This window comes from Ovis aries, chromosome 13 (assembly GCF_016772045.2).
Source record: "Ovis aries strain OAR_USU_Benz2616 breed Rambouillet chromosome 13, ARS-UI_Ramb_v3.0, whole genome shotgun sequence".
In the NCBI taxonomy this organism is placed as follows: domain Eukaryota; kingdom Metazoa; phylum Chordata; class Mammalia; order Artiodactyla; family Bovidae; genus Ovis; species Ovis aries.
The window spans coordinates 14099608-14105872 of record NC_056066.1 but is presented as its reverse complement, the minus strand read 5'-3'; the positions used below and the strand labels follow the sequence as shown (position 1 = coordinate 14105872).

Below are 6265 nucleotides of genomic sequence, written 5' to 3'. Positions count from 1 at the left end.
TATGCAAAGATGGGCACAATAAAGGACAGAAATGGTATGGACCTAACAGAAGCAGCAGACATTAAGAAGAGGTGGCAAGAATACACAGAAGAACTATACAAAAAAGATCTTCATGACCCAGATAACCATAATGGTATGATCACTCATCTGGAGCCAGCCATTCTGGAATGCGAACTCAAGTGGGCCTTAGGAAGCATCACTACGAACAAAGCTAATGGAGGTGATGGAATTCCAGTTGAGCTATTCCAAATCCTAAAAGATGATGCTGTGAATGTGCTGCACTCAATATGCCAGCAAATTTGGAAAACTCAACAGTGGCCACAGGACTGGAAAAGGTCAGTTTTCATTCCAATCCCAAAGAAAGGCAATGTCAAAGAATGCTCAAACTACTGAAAAATTGTACTCATCTCACATGCTGGCAAAGTTGTACTCAAAATTCTCCAAACCAGGCTTCAACAGTATGTGAACCATGAACTTCAGATGTTCAAGCTGGATTTAGAAAAGGCAGAGGAACCAGAGATCAAATTGCCAGCATCTCATGGATCACCATCGAAAAAGCAAGAGAATTCCAGAAAAACATCTACTTCTGCTTATTTAACTTATATGCAGAGTACATCATGAGAAACACTGGGCTGGAGGAAGCACAAGCTGGAATCAAGATTTCTGGGAGAAATATCAGTAACCTCAGATATGCAGATAATACCACCCTTATGGCAGAAAGTGAAGAACTAAAGAGGTTCTTGATGAAAGTGAAAGAGGAGAGTGAAAAAGTTGACTTAAAGCTCAACATTCAGAAAACTAAGATCGTAGCGTCTGGTCCCTTAACTCAATGACAAATAGATGGGGAAACAGTGGAAACAGTGTCAGACTTTATTTTTGGGGTCTCCAAAATCACTGCAGATAGTGACTGCAGCCATGAAATTAAAAGACGCTTACTCCTTGGAAGGAAAGTTATGACCAACCTAGACAGCATATTCAACAGCAGAGATGTTACTTTGCCAACAAAGGTCCATCTAGTCAAGGCTATGGTTTTTCCAGTGGTCATGTATGGATATCAGAGTTGGACTGTGAAGAAAGCTGAGCACCGAAGAACTGATGCATTTGAAGTGTGGTGTTGGAGAAGACTCTTGAGAGTCCCTTGGACTGTAAGGAGATCCAACCAGTCCATCCTAAAGAAAATCAGTCCTGGGTGTTCATTGGAAGGACTGATGTTGAAGCTGAAGCTCCAATACTTTGGCTACCTGATGTGAAGAGCTGACTCATTTGAAAAGACCCTGACGCTGGGAAAGTTTGGGGGCAGGAGGAGAAGGGGACGACAGAGGATGAGATGGTTGGATGGCACCACCAACTCAATGGACATGGATTTGGGTAGACTCTGGGAGTTGGTGATGGACAGGGAGTCCTGGTGTGCTGTGGTTCATGGGGTCACAAAGAATCGGACAGGACAGAGCAACTGAACTGAACTGCTTATTGACTATGCCAAAGCCTTTGACTATGTGGATCACAATGAATTGTGAAAAATTCTGAAAGAGATGGGGATAGCAGAACACCTGACCTGCATCCTGAGAAATCTGTATGCAGATCAAGAAGCAACATTAGAACTGGACATGGAACAACAGACTGGTTCCAAATTGGGAAAGGAGTATATAAAGGCTGTATACTGTCACCTTGCTTATTTAACTTATATACAGAGTACATCATGAGAAATGATGGGCTGTATGAAGCAAATCTAGAATCAAGATTGCCAGGAGAAATATCAATAACCTCAGATATGCAGATGATACCACCCTTATGGCAAAAAGCGAAGAACTATAGAGCCTCTTGATGAAAGTGAAAGAGGAGAGTGAAAAAGTTGGCTTAAAACTCAACTTTCAGAAATCTAAGATCATGGCATCCAGTCCCATCACTTCTTGGCAAATAGATGGGGGAACAATCGAGAAAGTGAGACATTTTATTTTGGGGGGGCTCCAAAATCCTACAGATGGTAGCTGCAAGCCATGAAATTAAAAGACGCTTGCTCCTTGGAAGAAAACTTATGACCAAACTAGACAACATATTAAAAAGCAGAGATATTGCTTTGCCAACAATGTCCGTCTAGTCAAAGCTATGGTTTTTCCAGTAGTTATGTATGGATGTGAGAGTTGGACTACAAAGAAAGCTGAGCATTGAAGAATTGATTCTTTTAAACTTGGTGTTGGAGAAGACTCTTGAGATTCCCTTGGACCACAAGGAGATTCAATCAGTCCATCCTAAAGGAAATCAGTCCTGAATATTCATTGGAAGGACTGAGGCTGAAGCTGAAACTCCAATACTTTGTCCACCTGATGCGAAAAACTGACTCATTGGAAAGACCCTCACACCCGAAAAGATTGAAGGCTGAGAGGAGAAGGGGACAACAGAGGATGCGATGGTTGGATGGCATCACTGATTCAATGGACATGAGTCTGAGTAAGCTCCAGGGGTTGGTGATGGACATGGAAGCCTGACGTACAGCAGTCCATGGGGTCACCAAGAGTCGGACATGACTGAGAGACTGAATTGCACTGTGTTCAAATATAGAAAACCTGTGATTTGTGGCATCTCAATGAATCTACTTGAAGGAACATGCCTTGAAGAGAATTAAAGATGAATTCCTATTTCTCCTGGTTTTGGAGAGTTAGGTGTGTTTTCCTTGGCCTCACACTGTTTTTATACTCTCTCTACGATTGTTAGAGCAGAAGCTATTACAGAAAAGGAAGACGTGTTCTCATAGAACATTCAGAAACAGTCATTTTTGGCTCAGACTATGAACAATAAGACTCAGTAGAAATACTTCACTTGTACCGTCTCCAGGTGGCATTGTTCTGCCCCTTGCTTTTGGTTTCTCTGACCAAGATGCTTTCCCAGCTTATCTTGTTAGCTCTTGTTCCTTTAAAAAAAAATAGCAACTTTCTTTTGAGAAACTATTGGGCTAAGTACACCTCCAGAAATTGTTTTATATATTATCTGACGTAAACCTCTTACAACAGCGGTAAAGAACCCGCCTGCCAATGCAGGAGACGTAAGAGACATGGTTCGATCCCTGAGTCAGGAAGACCCCTGGAGGAGGGCATGGCAACCCACTCCAGTACTGTTGCCTGGAGAATCTCTTGGACAGAGGATCCCGGCGTGCTACAGTCTTTAGGGTTGTACAGAGACATGACTTAGCACGTATGTGTGAGCGTACTAAGCCATTTTAGTTGTCTCTGACTCTTGAATACTCGCAAAAATAATATAAGGTAAGCATTCTTATCAGACACAGGTAAGGACATTGTACTTCCCAATCTGCCATCCCCTGTGAATTAGCCTAGCAGAAGACTGCACTTTCCTGGCTTGGGTCTAACAGGGAAGAGCAGTTTCAGACACCAGGCGCAGTGCTAAATAAATTGAATGGAACACTAATGCTCTATTTCTTCCCTGATAAGACTGGGAGAGTGAGGCAGAGTTGAGTATCTCTTTCAGTTAAAATTCTTATCAGTCTGAAATCCTATCAGTAGATATCATTTAATCAGAAGTGAAAAAATTTGTAACTACTCTTAAGCATCATCATGAAGCTTTTTTATCTGTCATTTTAATTGGAATTTTTCAGAATATACTAGAGAAGGAAATGGCAACCCACTCCAGTATTCTTGCCTGGGGAACTCCATGGACAGAGGAGCCTGGTGGACTATGGTCCATGGGGTCGCAAAGAGTTGGACACAGCTGAACGCCTGAGCAGGCACATCAGTATGTACAAACAGAAACCTACGAGTATTTGGAAGCCCAAGCAGAACATGGAAGGTCATAGCAAGAGGGGGGAAAAAAGGTTTCTTGTTCTAGGAAAGGAAAACTTTTTTTTTTCTTTTGGGTATTCTTTTTGCCCATCTATCCTACTTTTATTGCCTTCTTGGTCTTTGGGTCCTAGTTGTCTACCTATACTCCTGGTATGCATCTGAAGAAATGCAGACCAAAACATACCTTAGCACTAAACAAACATGGATTCAAGTCTTGCCCTTTCCACAAGGAACTTTTCTACACATCAGTTTACACATTTGTATATTGGAAATAAACTGCCTATCTTGAGGGGTGATGGATGAAGTTCAGTTTTGTTACAGAACAGATGGTTAATAAATGTTAAATCCTTGTGCTAATATAACTTTTAATATTATTATTATGTTAATATTCAGTTCTGAGGAGTTGAGTGTATATGTTCAGAGTTTTTGGAATAATGCCAAGCAAAAAAAAATTCCATATAAATGTTAGCTATTGGTACATTTTAAGGCAATTATTATTTTTATTAATACCAGCTTACCTTTGATTCATGGGTTCTGCCTGTTTTTTTTTTTTAACCAAAGTTTTCCCATTTATTTTCTAAGAAAGTATCCAAATTTAATATTCAGTCTCCCTGCTTTGTAGTACCGGACTGCTTGTCCTGATAATATTTAAAACCCTTGACCTGATCAATTCTATCTAAGCTCACAATATCTAAAAGCACCCTTTCACCTAAATAGCCTCCTGGAATTAGCTTGACCTCTGCTGACTCTCCTTTGTTCCACTGCAGTGAACACCCCCTGAAGGACAACACCCTGGGTCCTATTGATATTATGAAATCATAAAGCCAAGATAGTGTTTGATAACCTGTCACTCTGTGAACTAAAATACTTCTCTGCATCTGAATCTCAGTCCTGGTGTTCTAAAGCTGAGCATGACCAATCTTTTCTGTGAAGGGCCAGATGATAAATATTTCAGGTTTTGTGGGCAAGACAGTCTCTGCAACAACTATTCAGCCCTGCAGATACAGCCCAGAAACAGCTAGATGAAAGGGCATGATTATGTGCCAATAAAACTATTTTTAAAAATTAGTGATAGTCTGGGCTTCCCAGGTGGTGCAGTGGTAAAGAATCCACCTGCCAATGCAGGAGACACGGTTTGATCCCTGGGTTGGGAAGATTCCCTGGAGAAGGAAATGGCAACCACTCCAGTATTCTTACTTGGAAAATTCCATGGACAGAAAAGCCTGGTGGGCTACTGTCCATGGGGTTGCAAAAGAGTCAGACTTAGCGCACACACACACACACATACACAAAAGTGATAGGCTAGATTTGACCCTCAAAACATACTTTGTTTACCCTTGTCTTAAAGCATACAATTGTCACCCCCAAGGAACTGTAAATTAGATCTTGGTGGGAGATTGCAAAAAAATCTTACGCTCTGTATAAAGTCCAGATAAAGTACAGAAAAAGATTGTTTTAAGTTGAATTGTCTCCAAAAATTGATGTTTACCCAGAAGCTAAGAATGTGACTTATCTGGAAATAGTGCCTTTGCAGGTATAATCAAGTGAAGATTGGGTCACACTGGATTTGGAGTGGGTCCTAATCCAATGACTGGTGTCTTTATCAGAAGAGGGAAGCCTGGCCACAGAGATGTGCACAGAGGTTTCACTGGAAAGATACACAGGAAAGTGCCAAGTGATTGGAGGGGTGCTTCTACCAGCCAAAGAAGTAAGGTTGTCAGTATCAAGGGTAAACAAGAAAGAAGCAAGGAAGGGTCCTTGCTATAGCCTCTAGAGAAAGCATGACCTACCAGCATCTTTTTTTCAGTTATTTTTTTTTTAACTGGAGGATAATTGCTTTACAATGTTGTGTTGGTTTTTGCTATATGATATCAGTAACTAGTCATAACTATGAAAGTGGAAGTGAAGTTGCTCAGTCGTGTCTGACTCTTTGTGACCCCATGGACTGTAGCCTACCAGGCTCCTCCCTCCATGGGATTCTCCAAGAGTACTGGAGTGGGTTGTCATTTCCTTCTCCAGGAGATCTTCCTGACCCAGGGATCGAACCTGGGTCTCCCGCATTCCAGGCAGACGCTTTAACCTCTGAGCCACCAGGGAAGCCCATATACATGTATATTTACATATGTGTTCAGTTCAGTTCAGTTTAGTTCAGTCTCTCAGTCGTGTCTGACTCTTTGCGACCCCATGAATCACAGCACGCCAGGCCTCCCTGTCCATCACCAACTCCCGGAGTTCACGCAGATTCATGTCCATCGAGACAGTGATGCCATCCAGCCATCTCATCCTCTGTTGTCCCCTTCTCCTCCTGTCCCCAATCCCTCCCAGCATCACAGTCTTTTCCAATGAGTCAACTCTTCGCATGAGGTGGCCAAAGTACTGGAATTTCAGCTTTAGCATCATGTGTGTGTATATATATATATATGTATATATAAACACCCTCCCTTTTGAGCCTTCCTCCTACCTACCTTCATCCT

General features: G+C 41.8%; 1 non-coding gene across 1 annotated transcript; it reads right to left on the bottom strand.

Annotated features, from left to right (window-relative positions):
- Positions 1-5815: 5815 nt before the first annotated feature.
- On the bottom strand, positions 5816-5888 carry TRNAS-GGA (transfer RNA serine (anticodon GGA)). The gene has a single exon. It is a non-coding gene; the product is annotated as a tRNA-Ser (tRNA).
- Between the last annotated feature and the right edge of the window lie 377 nt (positions 5889-6265).